This window comes from Cygnus olor, chromosome 4 (assembly GCF_009769625.2).
Source record: "Cygnus olor isolate bCygOlo1 chromosome 4, bCygOlo1.pri.v2, whole genome shotgun sequence".
In the NCBI taxonomy this organism is placed as follows: Eukaryota; Metazoa; Chordata; class Aves; order Anseriformes; family Anatidae; genus Cygnus; species Cygnus olor.
The window spans coordinates 57,047,461-57,071,093 of record NC_049172.1 but is presented as its reverse complement, the minus strand read 5'-3'; the positions used below and the strand labels follow the sequence as shown (position 1 = coordinate 57,071,093).

At 42.3% G+C, this 23,633-nt stretch overlaps 1 long non-coding RNA gene across 1 annotated transcript; it reads right to left on the bottom strand.

Annotated features, from left to right (window-relative positions):
* Nucleotides 1-10,733: 10,733 nt before the first annotated feature.
* Nucleotides 10,734-22,332, bottom strand: LOC121069733. The gene is made up of 3 exons (XR_005819582.1): nt 22,318-22,332; nt 19,063-19,069; nt 10,734-10,823 (listed from the first exon to the last, which is right to left on the bottom strand). It is a non-coding gene; the product is annotated as an uncharacterized LOC121069733 (long non-coding RNA).
* Between the last annotated feature and the right edge of the window lie 1,301 nt (nt 22,333-23,633).

Below are 23,633 nucleotides of genomic sequence, written 5' to 3'. Positions count from 1 at the left end.
TGGCATGTCAGAAGGGAGTGGCGCAGCAGTTCGCGCAGCAGTTCGCGCAGGCAGGGCGAGCAGGGAGGGCCCCTCACCGCTCTCTTGCAGCGGTCTTTCGCTTCGGTACTGGTACTGGTAGCGGTAGCCTGCTTGCGAGAAACTTGGCCATGGTATCGACCCAGCCGCAGTCACCGATGTGGCTACTCAGACGGAGGGCTCGGGGAAACACACCGCCGTCCAGGTCTTGGGCTGCAGGATGTGCCTGAGTCTTCTGTCCGTATCCAACAGCAGCAGCGAGGGGTATGCCTGTGGGAGGTGTGCCCAGGTTGAAGAGCTGCTCAAACAGGTAGCGGAGCTTCGGGAGGAGGTGAGCAGGCTCAGGAGCATCAGGGAGTCAGAGAGGGAAATTGACTGGTGGAGGTGTACTCTACCCTCTCTGAGACAGACTCAGGAGCCTGCCGCAGCACAGGTGCCTCCTGCTATGCAGAAGACAAAAGTCCCCTCATCCCACCAGGCAGTAAGAGGGGACCTAGGCCACAGGGGGGAATGGAGGCAGGTTCCTGTTCAGGGTGGTAGGCGAGCCCCATCCCTGCCCAGCTTACCTTCCCATCTACCCTTATGTAACAGGTACGAGGCTCTAGAACACCATAGTCAGAACAATGAAGTAGACGAAAGCCTGTCCCAAAGCCTGTCCCAGTTGGAGAGGGTGCCTAAGGCAAGGCAACCTACCCCCCGCATTGCTACATCGTCTGTCAAGAAAGACAAGGGTTATTGTCATGGGGGACTCCCTTTTGAAAGGGACAGAGGGCCCGATACGCCGACTGGACCCAACCCACAGGCAAGTCTGTTGTCTCCCTGGTGCTCAGGTGAGAGACTTAGCTAAGAAAGTCAAGCGCCTGGTACAGCCCACCGACTACTACCCGCTACTGGTCTTTCAGGCTGGTAATGACGAGGTAGCAACGAGAAGTCCGAGAGCAATCAAAAGGGACTTTAGGGCTTTGGGGCAACTACTTAAAGGATCAGGGGCACAGGTTGTGTTTGCCTCTGTCCTTCCGATAGGGGGGATCACTGCTGACAAGCGGGCTCACCACATTAACACGTGGCTTCGGGACTGGTGCAACCGGCAGAACTTCAGGTTTTTTGATCATGGGAAGGTCTACGTGACGCCAGGCCTGCTGTCACCAGATGGGATGCGCCTCTCTCAGAGAGGGGTAAGGATTTTGGCTCAGGAGTTGGCAGGGCTGATAGATAGGGCTTTAAACTAGAGTTGAAGTGGGAAGGGGATAAAACCAGGCACGCCGGTGATGAGCTAAGGGATGGTGCACTAGAATCAGAGGGACTGTGTGCCAGTGAGGTCCTTCGGTTGGCTCCACAAGGTGCTGTGTGTAGGGAAGCGCATTTGAAGTGCTTCTACACAAATGCATGTAGTATGAGGAATAAAATGGACAAGCTAGAAGTCTTGGCCCAGTCCCACAGCTACGACATCATCGGCATAAGCGAAACCTGGTGGGATGAGTCCTGTGGCTGGTGTGCTGCAATAGATGGTTACAGGCTCTTCAGGAGGGACAGGCAGGGTAGGTGAGGTGACGGGGTGGCGATGTATGTGAAGCATGGGCTGGACTGCATGGAACTTCAAGTTGGGGATGGCAAAGTTGAGAGCCTCTGGGTAAGGATTAAGGGATGAACAAATAAAGGGGATGTCGTTGTGGGAGTCTATTACAGACCACCCGGCCAGGACGACAACGCTGATGAATTATTCTTTGCAGAACTAAGAGATGCCTCAAGATCAACTCCCCTTGTCCTTATGGGAGATTTCAGCTTGCCAGACGTCAACTGGGATCACCACATGGCTGACACAAGCAAGTCCAGGAGGTTCATAAAGCACCTAGATGATAACTTCTTGGTGCAGGTGCTAAGGGAGCCAACTAGGAAAGGTGCCCTCTTTGATCTGTTGCTGGAAAACAGAGAGGGTCTTGTGGGAGATGTGGTAATTGGCGGCCGTCTCGGTCATAGTGACCATGAAGTGGTTGAGTTTAGAATTTATGGTGACAGAAGGAAAACTGTCACCAAAACTTCAGCCCTGGATATGGGGAAAGCAGACTTCAGGCTGCTCAGGGAACTAGTCAGCAAGGTCCCCTGGGAAGCTGCTTTTGAAGGCATAGGCGTCCATCAGTGCTGGTCAATCTTTAAGCACTGCCTCCTAAAAGCATAAGATCAGGCGATTCCAAAATATCAGAAGGCAGGCAGGCAGGGCAGAAGGCCGGCCTGGCTGACCAGGGATCTTCTACTGGAGCTTAGGCGGAAAAAGAAAGTGTACGGCTACTGGAAGGAGGGTCAGGTGACAAGGAAGGAATACAGGGATGCTGTTCGTGTTTGTAGGGAGAAAATTCGCAGGGCCAAAGCCCAACTAGAGTTGAAGCTGGCCATGTCTGTGAGAGACAATAAAAAAGGTTTTTTTAGATATGTGAACAGAAAAAGGAGAACCAAAGAAAACATAGGTCTACTACTTGACGGGGAAGGTCTCCTCACAGATAATGACATAGGCAAAGCAGAGATGTTTAATGCCTTCTTCACCTCTGTCTTCAATGCTGATGATGGGCTTCGGGACCCTGGGTGCCCTGAGCGGGAGGACCATGACGGTGGGAATGACAAACTCCCTACCGCCCCTGAATGTGTGTGGGATTTGCTGCTCCACCTGGATCCATACAAGTCCATGGGTCTGGATGGGATCCATCACAGGGTGCTTAAAGAGCTGGCTGATGTTATCGTGGGACCTCTCTCAATTACTTTTCAATGATCATGGGAATCTGGAGAGGTCCCAGTAGACTGGAAGCTGGCAAATGTTGTCCCAATTTTCAAGAAGGGTAAGAAAGAAGACCCTAGCAATTACAGGCCTGTCAGTCTCATGTCAGTGCCTGGTAAAATTATGGAGAAGATGATTCTTGAAGTTATTGAGGCGCACCTGGGGGACAATGCAGTCATTGGTCCCAGCCAACATGGGCTCATGAGGGGTAGGTCCTGCCTAACAAATTGGATTTCCTTTTATGATAAGATCACCCATCTAGTTGACCAAGGGAAACCAGCTGATGTGATCTTTTTGGACTTCAGCAAGGCTTTTGACACGGTTTCCCATAGGATCCTACTGGACAAAATGTCCAGCATACAACTTAACAAAACCATCATACGATGGGTGAGCAATTGGCTGACGGGCAGGGCTCAAAGGGTTGTGGTTAATGGGGCCACATCTGGCTGGTGGATGGTCACTAGTGGGGTCCCTCAAGGCTCCATTTTAGGGCCAGTCCTCTTCAATGTCTTTATAAATGATTTGGATGTAGGACTAGAAGGTGTTTTGAGCAAATTTGCCAACGACACCAAACTTGGAGGAGTTGTGGACTCTGATGAGGGTGGAAAGGCCTTGCAGAGAGATCTGGACAGATTGGAGAGCTGGGCGATCACCAACCACATGAAGTTTAACAAAGGCAAGTGCCGGGTCCTGCACCTGGGACGGGGCAACCCTGGCTATACGTACACACTGGGCGACGAGATGCTGGGGAGCAGCCCCGCAGAGAGGGATCTGGGGGTTGTGGTTGACAGCAAGTTGAATATGAGCCAGCAGTGTGCCCTGGCAGCCAGGAAGGCCAACCGTATCCTGGGATGCATCAAGCACGGCATCGCTAGTCGGTCGAGGGAAGTGATTGTCCTGCTCTACTCTGTGCTGGTGCAGCCTCACCTCGAGTACTGTGTACAGTTCTGGGCACCACAGTACAAGAAGGACGTTAAACTGTTGGAGAGTGTCCAGAGCAGGGCAACGAAGACGGTGAAGGGCCTAGAGGGGAAGACATATGAGGAGCGGCAGAGGTCACTGGGCCTGTTCAGCCTGGAGAAGAGGAGGCTGAGGGGAGACCTCATCACGGTCTACAAGTTCCTCACGAGGGGGAGTGGAGAGGCAGGTGACCTATTCACTGTAAACACCAGTGATAGGACCCATGGGAATGGCGTTAAGCTGAGGTGGGGGAAGTTTAGGCTGGACATCAGGAAGAGGTTCTTCACCGAGAGGGTGGTCGCACACTGGAACAGGCTCCCTAGTGAAGTAGTCACTGCACCAAGCCTGTCTGAATTTAAGAAGCGATTGGACTGTGCACTTAGTCACATAGTCTAAACTTTGGGCAGACCTGTGCGGTGCCAAGAGTTGGACTAGATGATCCTTACGGGTCCCTTCCAACTCGGGATATTCTATGATTCTATGATTATATTCCTCAGAAATACGTTGAAGGGATTGGGAGCACAGGTATTATGCTCCTCTATGCTCCAGTTGGAGACTGGGGCCCAAGAAGGAGATGAATGGATCGTCTGAATGATTGGCTGCATGGCTGGTGCCATGCTCAGGGTTTTGGATTCTACAGTCTTGGATGCACCTTTGACCAGGCATGTTGATAATGGATGGTGTGTACCCGATCAGGTGGGACAAGAGTGTTCTGGGCAGCAACCTAACTGGACTTACTAGCAGAGCTTTAAACTCGATTATGTAGGGGAAGGGAATGTACTTCTGAGTGACAGAGAAGAATCAGGGAACAGCTATACTTCAGGGAGCAATAGGAAACCCCTGAACTGTGCCACAGGAATTAGGGGGGGGCTCCTCTAAAAAGAACTTGATGATCTTTAAGGTCCCTTCCAACTCATTCTACGATTGTATAATTCTTTGAATCTGTGATGATTCCCATCAGCAGCAGATGTTCAGCCACTCCGTGGAAAGTAGGGCTCATCACACATAACTTTTCCTTAGGAAGGCAAATACCACCATTCTGAATGCCCCCCAAACTTTTATTGCACAGCATGACATCATGTGGTATGGAATAGCTCCAGCCTACTCAGTGCCATGGCAGCATGAGAAGCAGAAAAGTCCATGACTCTGTACAAGCACTGCTCAGCAATAACTAGAACACTGATGTGTTATCAACACTAGTCTCATCACAAATCCAAAACACAAATGAACTACTATGAAGAAAATTAACTTTATCCCAGCCAAAACCATGACAATATCCTTCATGTCATTCTAGGCTTCCTCCCTACCAAAGGCAGTGGGAATATTTAGTAAATACAACTAACAGTAATAGTTAGTAAAACAACTTCTTGAATGTGTCACTCAGAATTAAGGCAGAATAAGAAAAATATTTACCAATGTTTAATTGCCACACCAACATTTCATAAGCTTAGTAATTTAGCTAATATGCAGCTATTCACAGATGGCTATCAATATTTGTGAATGTTATTTTCATAAGGAGTTTTTTCACCTCTTCTAAATGTTAGAAGAATACATTTTTGAGACGGTACTTTATTTTTTCAATATTGAATTATGAAAAGAGAAGTAGATCTCTGTCAAAGCTGAGGGTTACTTTAATAAAGATTAATTTCTGTTCATCTAAATATAGGCCTGGAGAAATCTTCTTCAAGATGTTGTACCTCAAAGCTGCAGAGAAAGTAGCTCCAAAAAAGAAAGCTCACAGAATTGACTGAAAATCCAATACTGTCAAGCACTACTTGGTTATGGTTTCTTTTTTTTTTTTTTTTTTTTTTTTTGTGTGTGTGTGTGTGTGTATGTGTGTGGTTAATATAACAGCAGGGAGGGCATGAATTGTTAACCACATGTGAATTTATTAAGAACAGGATAAATGTTCCTAATAACAGAGAGACTGCTTCAGGCAAGCAGCTTTGTCATACCTGCACTAACACATAAACAAAAAATGTTGCTAAATGTGACATTGTTCTAAACCTCCACAAGGGACACAATAGAAACTTTATAATTGACTGTCAGGCATGTCACAGCAAAACCAATAATCCTAAATAAATGCGCGAGGCTCTTTTCAGTACTTTAATAAGACTTACCAGGCAGTATTTTTTAATGTCATTACTCAGGTTTTTGAGAAGTTATAGTCACTTTTTCTTCAGTCTTCTGCCATTATAGAACCATCCAGAAATGTATTGTCTCTTATATCTTAGGATGAATTAAGAAATGGACAGAATCACAGAATCATTTAGTTTGGAAGAGACCTCCAAGATCACCTAGTCCAACTTATGACCTAACATTTACAAGTCCTCCACTAAACCATATCACTAAACTCTACATCTAAACATCTTTTAAATACCTCCAGGGATGATGACTCCACCACTTCCCTGGGCAGCCCATTCCAATGCCTAACAACCCTTTCAGTAAAGAAGTTTTTCGTAATATCCAACCTAAATCTCCCCTGGGGCAACTTTAGCCTGTACCCCTCGTCCTATCACAAGGTACGTGGAAGAATAGACCAATCCCCACTTCACTATAGCCTGCTGTAAGGTACCTGTAGAGATGTGGTGGTTTCACTGGGGTGGGCGGCCAAGCTCCACCACAGCCACTCTCTCACTCCCCCTTCTGAAAGAGGAACAGGGAGAAAATACAATGAAAAGGGCTCAAGGGTTGAGATAAGGACAAGGAGATTGCGCGGTAATTATTGTGACGGGCAAAACAGACAGCATACGGAGATAGTAAGATTTATTGCCTATTACTAACAAGCTAGACAAGCGAGAAACAAAGGAAAGAAACCAAAAGCACCTTCCCCCCCATCCACCCTCTTCCACCTCCTCCCCCTGAGTGGCACAGGGGAAGGGAGGAATGAGGGTTATGGTCGGTCTATAGTGCTTCTTCTCTGCCACTCCTTCTCGGTCACTCTCGTCACCTGTGCTGTGGGGTCCCTCCCACCGGATGCAGTCCTTGCTGAACTGATCTGGCATGGGCTGCCCACAGGCAGCAGCTCTTCAAGAACTGCTCCAGATATGGGTCCGTACCACAGGGTCCATCCCTCAGGAGCGAACTGCTCCAACCTGGATCCCCCACGGGCAGCAGCTCCTGCCAGGTCACCTGCTCCTGCGTGGTCTCCTCTCCACAGGCTACAGGTCCGGCCTGGAATCTGCTCCGGCAGGGGTCTTCCACAGGCCGCAGTCTCCGTCAGTGCAGGTCCACCTGCTCCACCGTGGTCTCCTCCACGGGCTGCAGCGTGGAACCCTGCTCCACCGTGGTACTCCATGGGCTGCAGGGGGACAGCCTGCTTCACCATGGTCCTCACCATAGGCCTCAGGGGACCTCTGCTCTGGCGCCTGGAGCACCTCTCCCCCTCCTTCTTCACTGACCTTGGTGCCTGCAAGGCTGTTCCTCACTCCTCTCACTCTCCCAGCTGCTGTGTGGCGCAGCGTTTTTTTTCCCTGTCTTAAATATGCTCTCACAGAAGCGCAAACAACATCACTTATTGGCTCAGCTCTGGTCAGCAGTGGGGTCCTTACCTAACATGGGGCAGCTTCTAGATTCTTCTCACAGAAGCCACCCCTATGGCCCCCTGCTACCAAAACCTTGCCACGTAAACCCACTACAAAAGAGCAATAAGGTTGCCCCTGAGCCTCCTCTTCTCCAGGCTGAACAAACCCCAGCTCCCTCAGCCACTCCTCGTAAGACTTGTTCTCCAGACCCCTCACCAGCTTTGTTGCCCTTCTCTGGACAGGCTCCGGCACCTCGATGTCCTTCCTGTAGTGAGGGGCCCAAAACTGAACACAGTACTTGAGGTGTGGCCTCACTAGAGCCGAGTACAGGGGGACAATCACTTCCCTAGTCCTGCTGGCTACACTGTTTCTGATACAAGCCAGGATGCTGTTGGCCTTCTTGGCCACCTGAGCACACTGCTGGCTCATATTCAGCAGACTATCAACCAATACTCCCAGGTCCTTTTCTGCCAGGCAGCTTTCTAACCACTCATCTCCCAGCCTGTAGCGCTGCTTGGGGTTGTTGTGCCCCAAGTGCAGGACCCGGCACTTGGCCTTGTTGAACTTCATACAGTTGGCCTCAGCCCATCGGTCCAGCCTATCCAAATCCTCCTGCAGAGCCTTGCTTCCCTCGAGCAGATCGACACACGCACCTAACTTGGTGTCATCTGCAAACTTACTGAGGGTGCACTCAATCCCCTCATCCAGATCATCGAGAAAGATATTGAAGAGAACTGGTCCTAGTACTGAGCCCTGGGGGACACCACTAGTGGCCAGCCTCCAACTGGATTCACCACAACTCTTTGGGCCTGGCTATCCAGCCAGAATTTAAGACAGTGAAGCATACGCCAGTCCAAGCCAAGAGCAGCCAGTTTCTTCAGGAGAATGCTGTGGGAAACAGTGTCAAAAGCTTTACTGAAGTCAAAGTAGACCATATCCACAGCCTTTCCGATGTCCACCGAGCACGTCACTTTGTCATAGAAGGAGATCAGGTTCGTCAAGCAGGACTTACCTTTCATAAACCCATGCTGACTGGGCCTGACCTCCTGGTTGCCCTGCAAGTGTTGCGTGATGACACTCAACATAATCTGCTCTGTGAGCTTCCCCGGCACTGAAGTCAGACTGACAGGCCTATAGTTCCCCGGGTCCACCCTCTGGCCCCTCTTTTAGATGGGCATCACATTTGCTAGCCGCCAGTCGACTGGGACCTCCTCTGATATCCAGGACTGCTGATAAATGATGGAAAGCGGCTTGGTCAGCACTTCCGCCAGCTCTCTCAGTACCCTCGGGTGGATCCCATCGAGCCCCATCAACTTGCGTACTTCTAAGTGCTGTAGCAGGTCACCAACCTCGTGGATTAAGAGGGCCACATTCTGCTCCCCGTCCCCTTACACCAGCTGAGGGGGCTGGGAACCCAGAGAACAACTGGTCTTGCTGCTAAAGACTGAGGCAAAGAAAGCATTAACCACCTCAGCCTTTTCCTCATCTCTTGTCACTAAGTTTCCCCCTGCATCCAGTAAAGGATGGAGATTCTCCTTAGTCCTCCTTTTCGTATTTATGTATTTATAAAAATATTTTTTGTTACCTTTAACACCAGTAGCCAGATTGAGATCCAGATGAGCTTTGGCCTTTCTAATATTGTTCCTGCACAACCTCGCAACGTCCTTATAGTCCCCTTGAGTGGCCCGCTCTCCTTTCCAAAGGTCATAAACCCTCTTTTTCTTCCTGAGCTCTAGCTGCAGCTCTCTGTTCAGCCAGGCTGTTCTTCTTCCGCACCAGCTCATCTTTGGGCAAATGGGGATGGTCTGCTCCTGAGCCATTAAGATTTCCTTCTTGAAGAGTGCCCAGCCTTCCTGGACTCCTCTGTCCTTTAGGACTGCCTCCCAAGGGACTCTGCTAACCAGTGTCCTGAACAGCTCAAAGTCTGCCCTCTGGAAGTCCAAGATAGCAGTTTTACTGATCCCCCTCCTGACTTCACCAATAATAGAGAATTCTACCATTTCATGGTCACTCTGCCCAAGACAGCTCCTGACCACCACATCTCCCACCAGTCCTTCTCTGTTTGTGAACAGAAGGTCTAGCGGGGCACTTCCCCTGGTAGGCCCACTCACCAGCTGCATCAGGAAGCTATCTTCCACGCTCTCCAGAAACCTCCTAGACTGCTTCCTCTGATCTGTATTGTATTTCCAGCAGATATCTGGGAAGTTGAAGTCCCCCACAAGAACAAGCACTGGCGATTGCACGACTTCTGCCAGCTGCTCCTCATCCATCTCCTCATCCTGGTTTGGTGGTCTACGACAGACCCCCACCAGGGTGCCTGCTTTGTTGGCCTTCCCGCTGATGCTAACCCATAGGGACTCAATCTTATCATTCCCAGCCTCGAGTTCCACAGCATCAAAACACTCTCTAATATAGAGAACCACACTGCCATCCCTTCTGTGCTGCCTGTCCCTTCTGAAGAGCCTATAACCATTCATTGCAGCACTCCAGTCATGGGAGTGGTCCCACCACATTTCAGTGATGGCAACCAAGTCATAGCTTGCCTGTCGCACAATGGCTTCCAGCTCCTCCTGTTTGTTACCCATGCTGCATGCATTCGAGTAGATGCACTTCAGTAGGGCCATTGCCCTCTCCCCTGGCCCTGACATTGTTCCCCTATGCTCATCTGTAATGAGCCTCATTTTATCTCCGTCCCTCTTCTTACTTAGTTTAAAGCCCTCTCAATGAGCCCTGCCAGCTCCTGGGCTTAGAGATAGGTGGGACCAATCTGCAGCTATCAGGTCAGGTGCCAAGTAAAGCGCCCTGTGGTCAAAAAAAAAAAAAAATCTGTGATGGCATCAGCCTCTGAGCCATGTGTTTATCAGGTGGGCTTCCTGGGTCCTCTCTGTACTCCTCCCTGCCACTGAAGGGATAGAGGAAAACACCACCTGTACTCCCGCTCCACCTACTAACCGACCCAGTCCCCTGAAGTCCCTTTTGATAGCCTTCAGGCTTCTCTCAGCAATTTCATCGCTGCCAGCCTGGACTATCAATAGAGGATAGTAATCAGAGGGGCGAACCAGGTTGGGAAGGTTTCTGGCAATGTCCCTGACCCAGGCCCCAAGGAGGCAGCGGACTTCCCTATGGGTACGGTCAGGCGACATATAGGGCCCTCTACTCCCCTGAGAAGGGAGTCGCCTACAACGATTACCCTTCTTTCTTTCTTGATGGAGGCAGTCTTGAGGTGTGGGGTCAACTTCCTCACCTTAGGCAACCTCCTGGGTGAACTTTCAACCACATGCTCACTCACCAGTCTCTCAAGCTCCAAGGCCTCAAACCTCTTGTGTAAGGGCACCTGGGAACTGAGGCTGGTAGGGAGGGGGGTTGCCTGCGATGCTGAGCAGGAACCTGTTGCCATCTCCTAGGTCCCCTCCCTCTGCCCAACAGCAACCGGGCAGGGGGTCCACCACTATTTGGGGTGTCTCACCCCGGTGCCTTTCTTTCAGGCCTGGCAGGGAGTTGCTCCACCAGTCTATCTCCTGCGCACACTCCCCAATAGCCCTTAACCTCTCCACCTCATACACATGGTGTCCCTGCCACCCTCTGATGGCAGCAACAGGCTCAGGCACTCCCTGCATCCAGAGACCTGAACTGCCGCATTTTTGAGCAGGCAGTCAATCTGGGTCACCACAGACTTTCTGGGAAGAGCTTTCTGCCTAGTGCAGACCATGTCTTGTTTAGCTACAGGTAGACAGCCGGTAGACGAGCTATTCTGAGTGGGGAGGGACGCTCTGCCCTGTCCGAGCGCGCCCTGCCCTGACTGAGGCGCCCCGCCCTGTTTGCCCGCTCTGCTCCTTGCGCTCCGGACCGCTCGCGCTCCTTAGGGGCTGCCTTTGAACGGAGGCAGGGAACGGACGTCGCTCCTGGCTCCGCTCACGCCTCGCCGGCCGCTCTCGCAAGAGCTGCCGGGCCCTAGCGGCCCCCTCGGCTGCCTCGAGTTGCCTCGATGCAGGAAAAAAACCCTTACACGCCGAGATCCCAACGCTCCGCTGCAGAACATGTCTGCCCCAGAGCCGATCGCCAGGAAAAACTGAACTATCTCATGAGGTAAAAAAAGTTGTGAGAGTGAACATCATGCAGCGGAGATGCACATCAGGAACAATCATATCATAGCATACTTTCTTCTTGGACAGATACCTGTACATGACACATATCCCACACAATTGGTCTGGTCCTTCATTCATATAAGAGTGAATAAGTAACTTTTTCAAAATTACAAGGCTGATTGAAATATAAACGAAGGAATTTCAGAGGTAGAGTGTGTTTGATTATTTGTGCATTTTTTCCCTAAGAAAATTCCCAAAATTAATGGAAAAAAGTTCCAAAGTTTTCCAAAACTTTCACTTTTAAATTATGTAATTAAATAAATACATTTCTCAGGTTGCAGTTTTCCATACATTTTACCTTTTTTTGGTCAAGAAGGGTGTTTGAAATAAGATTATCAAAGCAATTTAGATTGTATCCAAATTTGTTTGGTTTTGCCTTAAAAACTCAAGATGCATTTTTTTTCCTTTTCTTAATCCTTTCCTTTCCTTTCCTTTCCTTTCCTTTCCTTTCCTTTCCTTCCTTTCCTTTCCTTTCCTTTCCTTTCCTTTTCCTTTCCTTTCCTTTCCTTTCCTTTCCTTTCCTTTCCTTTCCTTTCCTTTCCTTTCCTTTCCTTTCCTTTCCTTTCCTTTCCTTTCCTTTCCTTTCCTTTCCTTTCCTTTCCTTTCCTTTCCTTTCCTTTCCTTTCCTTTCCTTTCCTTTCCTTTCCTTTCCTTTCCTTTCCTTTCCTTTCCTTTCCTTTCCTTTCCTTTCCTTTCCTTTCCTTTTTTATTTTTTCCTTTATCCCAAGGGGAAGAAAAGCCAGTACTAGTCACAATCATAACATAATGCTTTAAACGAATGCTGGTCGAATTATTATGATACTACAGAAAGACAAGTGTTTGGAAAGCTGCCTTCTAAAGAATATGAAATAATTAGTATCCTTTTCAAGATTCAGAAGGTAGAGAAGTACTGATATTCCAACCAATCATTTGCCTTCAGTGAAACTAATCTTTTTTAACATGACAAAGTAAGATCTGAGTTTCATAGGTTGTATATATAATATGTTATATATAATTTGGAAGTTCTCAGTAGCTCTCCCATGTCTTTGGGACAAGGGTGTGGAACATCTAAATTATTGGGCATGTAATTAATTTTCATGTTTGGTGAAGGAGAAGAATGTTTTCATAAAAAAAAAAAATTGTCTAGTCTAATTTTGACCTGATTCTATCCCTTTGGCGATGTAGGTGTGTTCGTTTTTGCTGTCCTACTACTGATTAAATTATCTTTCAAGGAGTTTTTCTGAACCACTGGTATATATTTTCTTTTCATACTTTATGCTGGTAATAGCTACCAAGTGAGAACTGGAAGCAGTAATGGTATTTAGAGATTTTTGTTTGTTCAGTTTTTCTGTCTCACAGGATTCTGGAAGCTAGAAAACAAGAAAAATCCTTAGATGTCAATAGGGAAAAAAGACTATTGGAAATGAGAATAAGATGGAAATCTAGGAAATCCTTCCTTTTCTTGAAAATAAACCCCAAATTATACCCTGGATTTGAAAGAAAAGAAATAATGAGTTATTTTCTTTTTGTAACAAAAAGATGTTGCAGGATTTGTTTCATGAGGATTTCCATGGATTAATGTTTGTATAATTACATGCGTTTGCATACAGTCCTTGTTTTGTGTGTTCTTTTTTTTTTTTTTTTTTTTTACAAGTTCAAGTTAAGAATCAGTAAAAATGGAGAGAAGTATTCTACCACAACCATCTTTGTAAAAGACTAAAATAAAGTGATCAGAACAATTTACCTCTGGTCATTTCATCCTTATGAGGTACAAGATATTTGTTGGCAAGGTCATTTATTAAATTATTTCTTTAAAAAGTTATTTAGTTTTGCAAGTCAATTTTTTAAAGATGATTTTAGAAAAAGTAAAAACATTCAAAAGATTAGTGTTTAAGCAAGCATCTTTTTTCAACAGTTTTGCTTGTGAAATTGTAAGCAAATATGTATTACTGTTTGTGTAAACCTTTGTACAGAGCATTAAATCAGTCTTTGACTTCATTAAGGTTTTCTCAGGACTAATCATGGTTATAACAATGGTTATAGTTTTACTAATATATCAATACTGTACAACAATTGACTTTGTGATCTTTTGACCTTTACCATTATTTCTTATCTCATATGCTTTAGATGGTTTCCGTTTTATTTCTTTTATTTCCCAGTGGTCTTGGTTCAGGTTAAATTAGTTTGCTGTAAATGATGTTCTATATGTTTGTTGCTTAGATAGTAGTCATTAAAGGAAAACAAGGAAATAAGAACTTTCATAGCAAAAAAAAAAAATGACAAACTTCCATAATGTAGTGAATTTATTTAAATTTAATAACTGAAAACTTTCAAATGACTAAAATACCAGACTAATTATATATATATATATATATATATATAATATATATATAATGTATATATATATAGTCAAGTTAGGAAACATTTGCAACTTAGTGAAAAGCAAAATACTTGACTTCCCTATCTGTACCTATGCAGTACTTGAAACTAGATGAAACTAAGTAGTGTATTTCACTCGCCGTTAAACTGATATAATTTCATGCTTAACTTGTATCAATATTTATGATATTCATTTACTACAATCTCAGCTATTGATGATATGTAGTTCTAGGTAACCTCCTAGAAATGGAGGCAAAATGAGACAGAATGAGGCAGTCCTAATGTAGCTCCAGTTAACACTGAGTCAATATTATAAAACCAGTATGTTGTATTGGCTACTTGAAATATTATGCGTTAGAACAGAGCAAAAGTGACAGTTTGGAAGCTGTCATAAATATACATACATATTTGACATAAATATACATATATAAATGTATGACTGGCATAAATATAAATGTGTGGCTTTGACAGGATGTACACACATATAAATGTATGGCTTTGACTTAAATATACATATATAAATGTATGCTAGATAGTGTTTGCATACAGACCCTGTGCAACCTATACATACAACTACCTAGCAAGTAAATTTTGTGAAGTCTGTGGCTGTGATCCAACCAGGTACTTGCTTAAAGTCTGCTGAGTGCAAACATCAGTGCTCTAGTTCACTAGGGCTGAACTGTAGCATATTTCTCTGGGATATGAAACAACTCAATGACTTTCAGACAGATGTATCCTACGTTTTGAATCTTATTTCTACTTTGTGATGTGTTATGCTCACAAAAGGTATAGCAGATTATTTACTTCTTTATCAGTAAACTGAGAATAATTAATAATTCCATTCCATCTTGCTGCTTTTTTTTTTTCTGAGTCTTTTCTAGTTGGTATTATATGTATATTTTCAGATTTGAAATTTTTATATATCCAGTGCTATGTGGTCAGATAGATCTTTCAGTCAAAAATTTGACATCAGAGGAGTTCTGCAAGACTTCTTCAGTAAATGATATTTCTCTAGAGTCTTAATAGCTAACGGGCTTTATGATGCTGAGTATAGGTTTAAATTTCTTCAAAGTATCTTAAACCAAAAGAAAACAAAAACCCTAGGAGAAATAGCTTTTCTCAGATTGAAAAGCTTTACAACAACTACCATAACTAATTTTTCTCTTCTGTCTCTGCTCCAAGAGAGGATAGTAACTGCAGCAACTGCAGGTGAGTGAAATGTAATTTTATTTATATGGTAAGTGATATCATGATGATGTTGACAGGAGGGCTTTGAATTGGGTTAGACTGTACTGGTAACTCAGCCTGTTGTGTTTGTATATCGAGTATGTACGTGTTTATATATCCTTCTTCATTCAATTAAAAATGCACCCAAACCTATCTGCTGTTTTTGAATAGGATTTGCTAATTGTATCAAAATATATGTTCAAAAGATCCCATTCAGTGTACCAAAATAACACATTTTGATGTCTTTTAAATTACTTGCCTAAGAGGATTTAAATCATAATATTCAAGCTTATGAAAATGAGAGATCCTTACCTCATTTAGGGAACGAATTTTCATTTTGGCAAAATAGGGTCAAGGACCGAGAAGCTACAGGCTTCCAGATACCAGGTGTTAAAAGAAACTACTGAGGCTTAGAAGGAGCCTGAAGTCAAGAAGAGAAAGTTGCCAGGAAAGGGCCATCAGAGGATGTGTGTACTATAACCCTTGTGTATAACACTATAACCCTTGACTACAAATCTGAGTGGGATATTATCAGATACATAAATTAAAAATTAATACATTAAATTAAGATTTTAAAAAAGGAAGAAGGAAAAAAAAAGCCAGGTAGTTATAAAGTCTTGCTTCCAAAACTGAATGGTTGTATTTTCTAACTTATTTAATTTTTTATTCATATAATCAAAAAGTTAATAAGTCAATTGCAAAATGGGGATCTTGCTCAGACATGCTGTCAAAATCCTATGGATTCTGACCTCGGAAGAAAAAGAAATGGGGATCAAAGTCAGTGGCATTATCTTTATTTCTGATTTTTAATGGGCTTATGGATTTATTTATTTGCTAATTAATACATAACAGGAAATTCATCCTTTATCTATTTTTTCCTATATATAGGAAATCTATAGGAATCTATTTTCCATGGGGAAAATAGATTGTTCTTTGTAAAGAGGAGAAAATAAAAATTCTCTCTAAATTTGAAATACACATTTGAAATCAGATCAGACAGAAAATAATAAATACTCATTTTTAAAAATGTTTACCTTGCTAAATCAAATCAATTGATGTATACAGTACAGGATTTGCAAACCACACATACTTTTCCTTTACATTTAAGTTCAGTCAGAAATGAGAAAGCTGTATTAGATTCTTGCTTATTAGCTCTTACATCTTCAGTGCTATAATTTGTCTTGAATATTTTATGAATAGAAATATTTGCATATTCTTATTTCTAGCAACCCTGATCATTTTTATTATTAGAATCAAGTCCCACACTTGTCTGTCTCTTGCACATGCATGAAGACGCTGAACTCATTATTTCATAATCATAATTATACATCCTGAAAGACAGAACTGCTAGAAATACCTGCCTATATAAACTAGCCCTAAACTTCTCAAAACCAAAAAGAATACAGCAGTAGTGAATTTCAGAAGTGACTTTTTGACCTTTGTATTATACTCTCAACCACCAATACTCAGATCCCTAATCTGACTTTACTTTGACATGTAGTGATGATTGTTGTGTTTTGGTTTGGTTTATTTGTTTGTTTTGTTTTCCCCTTTTATTTAATTTATTATTAGAGTACTATTACCCAACAGCAGTGTCTCTAAACACAACAGGGTGAAGAATTAATCTGTTAACAGTTTATTATATATATATTTCTGAAGACTTTTTAATTAACCAGCTCCATAATCTTTAAAGATTTGTCAGAACAAAGAATGTTAACATCTTGAAATGTTAACCAACTCTCTCAAAGAGGGTTTATTATCCCAGTTAATTTTTGCAGTTTATCTTTTTTATCAATCTAGACCAGTTTCCCAAATTTACTGCACAGTACCAGTGACAGTCAAGTAGCAATATTTCCCAGCCAAGAAGTCTGGCTATTACATCATTCATGTACTGATTGCCTGTGTAATGCTGACTAAGATAATATCATTTAAATTTGATGTTTTTGATATAGTAGGCCTGGATTTGCTGTATTTTCTGCATAATTGCTTGCATTTTTACAATATTCATAGTAGAAATTTTAGGATTTGTTTGCAGTGTGTAAAATGGCAACAGAAAAAAAAAATAAATTGCAGGGAACATCAGAAAAATGTTAGTTATGAGAATAGTGAAATGCTGAAACAAAGTTTCTTCCCAAGTTATCAAATTTCTGAGTAGTGGTTTTCAAGACTCTGAAATATTGTGACTATGCTTCAGTGAAAAGATGAATTTGCAGGTTTCTTGAGATCCTTTTCAGCCTTTCCCTCTATCATTGTATTTTACCATAGATCATTACCATAGACCATTTATTTATTTTTTTTTCCTGTTGTTTTGTTGTTGTTGTTGTTTGTTTGTTTGTTTTATGGAGTTTGCACTGCAAAGGTACTTTGATAATGTATCTTCAGACAATCATACAGTCATTTTCAAGGAGCATTAGGGGGAAGATTAGCTGGAAGCAAGGGCAACCCCAGCAAAGGCCCTTTCCGATAAGGCTCAGCCCCACAGGGTCTGGGAGTGGTGTGCAGACCCAGGTGCTAGTAACAAGGTCCATCAACAGATCCTGGCAAGACAAAGCCAGAAACCAAGTCTAAGGCCCATCCAGAGGACCTGGACAGTCAGACGCAGCAGGACTGGAAACAAAGCTACTCCAGAGATCTGATGTCCATCAAGAGAGCAGGAGCACAGGTAGGACTGAACAAGGCACTCCTATGGTGTCACTGGGATCTGTGATCTGATAGCCATGGGCTGAGTTGAAATGTGGTCCTGGGCACATGGGCAGGGTGAAGACAGGCCTCACTGTGGGCTGGACAGGCAGAGGATGGCCTAAGAGTGCCCTCTGAGCCCTGAAAGTGAGGAGATTTTTATGATCGTTCCTAATGGCTTCGCTTTAGAAAGGTGCAATGATTTTCCAAATTTGTTTGTGCAGAAGGGGAAGTATAATGACATATGTTTTATTTATAGTTTATAGTGTAGCTCTTTGGATCTGAGCACCACTATTATATATTTCCTTTGTGTCTGTGTATGTGCATGTATGTATCCTTCTTCTTTCAGGCAGTTCCTTAATATCTCTTACTGGTCACCATCAACAATGAGATACAAGTTTAGGTGGAACAGTCTAGGGCTCACACAGCATAGCACCTTATCTGCTCTTCAGAACAACTGAGAGTGTTTACGTATTCAAGTGTTTATTTTCATTGTAGTGAAGCAGTTAACCTATGCATCCTGATTTTTAAAATTCACAGTTCACTTTTTTTAGGAAGCTATATTTATATTATATTAGAGTTATGTTAGATTAGATTAGATTAAATTAGATTAGATTACACTACATTACCTTACATGTACCATCCCATGACAATATTTTCTTCATCTGTGTAATTTAATTTTAGGTAGTTATCTGTTAACTAATGTTTCAATATGAATAAGGAAATAAACTGGTCAGGAATTCGCAGGCATTGATGTAAATTGATGTCAGAGTTTTGCATAATATTTAAAATGTTCTTGTATCCAATGAAATTACACTTGACTTCATGGTATGAGTCTAATCTATGAGACGGTGGTTAAGACTGACAAGAGGGATAATTGTATGTTGTAGTTACCAAACCAAACTAAGTCGTTTGGAAGCCAAACTAACTATGTTAACTGAAACCCTCCCTTAAATTTTTATTAAAAAATTGTTACTCACTGGAGTAAATAAATAATATATAGCTTTCCAGAGCATATTATAACTGTAACTAAAACATTGACATCCTAAAGATGTTAATTTAACTACAATTACATTATTCCTTTATGTCTTTAAAATAAAATCTCTCCAGTGTCTATAAGACGCATAGTTTGGGGCAGACACAGACACTTGGCCTCCCCAGTAGCTGGCCCCAGGCACATGGGCTGTGACCCACAGTCTCACTGCAACCACTCACTTGCCTCATTCACACCAGTTCCCTCTAGGGGCTCGTTTCCAGGATGCACACTAGCTGGCAGCTGACGTCCCCCAGTTCACGTAACTAACACCCCAGGCCAGTGGCACCTGCACCCCCAGTCTGACTGCAGTCCTAAATCCACTCATGACAGTCCTCCAGCAGCTGGCACCTCCTCTCTGTAGCATTCATACACACACATGGGATAGAGAGTGAGATTCCACAGAGAGATACTAAAGCAAGGATTTAACGAGAAGACGGGACACACTGTGGTAATCAGGCACAGGCTCTGTCTGACAAGTGTGTTATCAGCCCCATTTAACACTCCACCAACACTTTTTATACCACTTTCTGTCCATTCCTCTTTGGTTTTCCCTGCTTCTCTTCCCCTGCACATTGCCTCATGAGTTTGCGCAGCTCCACCGACCCCTGCAACGTCTTGTACCCTCAGGTTTGCATTCTTATAAGCGGCAAGTCCCAGTTTCCCTGCAATTTCTTCATAGCCCATTAACTAGTGCGACTGACAAGGTTTGCTCCTTTTCTTTGTCTCTGTTATATTTGCCTGTCAGTTTTGTGTCTCTGTATTTTTTTTTTTTTTATTCTAGCTTCCCCATTTTCCTTTTCCATCTGACAAGGTCCCCAGCTAGATAATCTTACATAAATAAACATTCCCACATTCCACATACCCTCACTAATCAGTGTGACTGACCAAGTGTGCTTCCCCTTATTGGCTTCCTTATCATTTGTTGGTTGGATTTATGCCTCTGTATCTTCTGATTCATGGTTTCCTCCTTTTCTCATTATCCCCTTTTGCATTATAAAGTTCCTCGTCCAAATACTCTGAAGCAGCAGAAACTCTCTCCTTCAGCATACCCTTATTTATATTATATATAAGCATATATATATATATATTATATTTTATGTATGTTTAAAAATAAGGAAAAAGACTGATTGGGGAATTTAGTCAAAAACAGTGTGCTAAGATACAACATGTATTGAAAAGATATGTGAAATACATGTATTGAAAAGTGTATGAAAAGATAATTAAAAAGTTAGAGGAAAAAGGCTATACTGGATTGGTTTTAGTTATAGTAGGTGGAGGGGAAAACTGTAAAAACAAACCAAAATAAAACCACCAACAACAAAACATGGTTGTAGAGCTGTTGATCTTCTGTTGAACTTCTACCACTTTGAGGACTTTAACAAGTGTGGCCAACTTGTTGGCCCTTCTTTTTTATGTGGCTACATTGAGAAAGTGATCCTGCCAAGAATTTGGAGTTCTTATTCCTCAGTGAAAGTAGAGGAAAATAAACAATCCCACTTGCAGGGTAATGTAGGAAATCACTCCATACTGTGGGAGCTGGAGGAGGAGAAGATCGTTGTGGTCATGCTGAGAGTAGAATAGAAGTGAGACCTAAATGATAATGTTTGGATCCTGTGCCTTGCAGAGATGGAAGGAAAAGGAAGAGGGAACTACAGGTCAGAAACAAAGTTTGACTAGAAGCATATTCCAGGGTCAGGGCTTCAAGATCTAGAAGATCCATTCGATTTCTAGGTTTCTGTATTCCTAAATTTTAACTACCATATTTAATGGATTCGATGCTTCCCTTCTGGAGCAGAATATTTTTAAAGGTCTGATACACAGAAATTTCTCATTTAAATGTTGACAACACTGCATCATAAAACTTGTATGTAGTGTTGCACTGTTCTATTATTACCTGAATTATTTTAATGATGATTAATTTATTTTAAATTTCAATTTTTTTAACAGAGCTTGCAATTCATGGCTTATACCTAATGATGATAGAAACTGTCTAAGACAAGTTGATAATCAGAACCTAAAACATTTAATCTTACCAGGTAAATCAGAAGAAAAATAGTTTTGATTAAAAACAAAACAAAGCAAAAAAACCCTGATAATTTTAAATTTCTTTCATTGTCATTTTGTTTTAAAATGTGGTTTCATTTGCTCTTACATTGTAGTTGGACTTTGTCAAACTAAAACAAATTTACTTTTTAGCTTAGGAAATGAAGCATACAAAAAAATCAGTATCTTGCTATTATTTCATTATTGCTAAGATGGGCTCTTGAAAATTTCCTGACTATTTCAAAATTCAGCCATTGTATTCCTGACTATTCTTGATTCTCATTTTAGTTAGCAAATAGGACTTTCTCCTACTTTCTCTTCCAGAAAAGAAAAACTCTTACTGACTCCCAATGAAGGAAAATCAGGCCCAATACCCGTTTTTTGTTCAGTGGATGGTAGAAAACAAGCCTTCTGTTTAATTCATGTAAATTGTTTTTGTCTCTTTGAAATGTGCCAAATAATCCTACTGTGGATTTTCTTTATATAATTTTGCATCTGGAGAGTCAAGATGACATTACCAGAAACTTCTACATCAAAAAATTTAGGAAATCACAGACATACAGAATGGAATTTTCAGAAGGATTCTGTAGTGGTAACTCAAGTCTTAATGAAATCAAAAGAACTTCAATCTCAGTAGGAAAGGACAGGAGACATGAGAAATTGATACCTATGCAATGATAATATAAACACAATGGTTCTAACAGACAAATGCTATAATTTCTGCTTAAATTATGTAAAGCCTCTAGTCTACTATGGGTTAACAACATTCTGAGGTTTTCTAAACAAAATGATTTTATTTTTCTCTACGCAACTTAGAGAATAAATAATTTCTCACTTGTTTTAGATATATATTTAAAAAAACGAGTTTTTAATAATTAGATATCTCATCCTGTCAAATTTTGCATAACTTGAGCATCTAAGAACACTTGTGACAACTGAGATTTTTAAGTGCCTTGCAAAATTGATTCCCTAAACGTCAGTCTACTGAGACATCAAAAAAAATTCTCAAATAAATTGACTCAGAAAAAAAAAAACACCCACAAACAAATTAAAAATCCACTCTAGCCATGTTTCCTTGCATTGCTTTGCATGCATACCTCTACCTCACTGTCCTGGTTTCAGTTAGGACAGAGTTAATTTTCCTCCTAGTAGCTGGCAGGGTGCTATGTTTTGGATTAGAATGAGAAGAGTGCTGATAACATGCTGATGTTTTAATTGTTGTAGAGCAGTGCTTACACCAAGCCAAGGACTTTTCAGCCTCTCTCTGTCCTGCTAGCGAGCAGGCTAGGGATGCAGCAGGAGCTGGGAGGGGACAGACCCAGGACAGCTGACCCAAACTGGCCAAAGGGGTATTCCATACCATCTGACGTCATGCTGAACAATATATAGGGGTGGCTAGCCGGGGTGAAGGGGGGGGCCGGCTGCTCGGGGATAGGCTGGGCATCGGTCAACGGGTGGTGAGCAATTGCATTGTGCATCACTTATTTCGTACACATTATTACTATTAATACTAGTATTATTATTATTATTGTTGTTATTCTTTTCCCTGTCTTGATAAACTGTCTTTATCTCAACTCACAGACTTCACTTTCCCGTTTCTCTCCCCCATCCCGGAGAGGGAGTAGGGAGGGTGAGCGAACGGCTGTGTGGTGTTTGACTGCCAGCCGGGCTAAACCACAACACTCAATTTTCAGTAGACAGAATTGAACAGTAACAATTGCTTAATGGTTTATACAACCTTTAAATCTTATTATCATTGATTAAGGAACATTGTGAATGACTTTTGTTGCACTTTATTTGCTTAATCTTCCTAAAGCACTTCACTTAAAATTCAAATACATAAAGAAACTATCACTTTTGATAGAAGTTCAATCCAAATTGGTTGGAAGCCACTGCAAAATAAAACATTCCTGAAAAGCCAAAGTTTACTGGCTGTTCTTGAAGCTGTTATGAAGGAGTAGATAATTGTTGGTGGTAGATCTTTGTTATTAAGAAACAAATAATTTTCAGTTAAATCACATTCTCATCATAAATTTATCTCTTGAACAGTTGATAAAGACACATGTGAGATGCAAAATATCTAGCACAAAATTGTTCATTACAGTTCTGTTAGTTTTAAATATTTCTCTGACTAGCTGCTTCATCGGTGCATCCTGTTATTTTTCATGATTTTTGTTAAAGTTCTATGCTTTGAAAGCAGTTTATTGAATGCATATATGTAATTATCAGCATTTCATCAGAGTAATGGCTCACACTCTCTGTTCTAGATGAGACATTTTTTACTATGGGGCCTATTGTACAGATGCCTAAAAGACTGCTGCACAGTACAATGTAAACCAAGAACAAAGGAAAAACAGAATCCATTTCATCTTTATTGTAAACTAAGAAAGATATAAAAGACTTGCTAAAAGTAATATATGAGATTTTTTTTTTTTTTTTTTTCAGAAATGGCAAGTAGATCACAACTTTCTGAGAAGAGCTGATCAAAACACAGTGTTTCCAAATTTCGGCTGTGAAGTACACATATATAGAGAGTTAGATCTGCATATACCTTTCAAAATATCACATTATTACTATGCATATGGTTTTTGTGAGATGTTCTCCTATTTTTTAATACAAAATTATATATAAAAATATTCTCTGTCACAACTGTCTAGCCATTACAAAACTGACAAAAACATCTGTTTCACTGAACATCAATTCAGTATCTGTAGTTACAAAATATTTTCAAGTATATAAATATTTTAAGACTGTCTTGACAGTGCCAAATTTTGTCAGTATAAGACCTCACAACAGGGAAGAGCAACACAGGAGACCTCCAACTGCCCCTGGTTGGATAAGAATGCTGAATTTTGGTTTATAAAGCTTACTCCGGT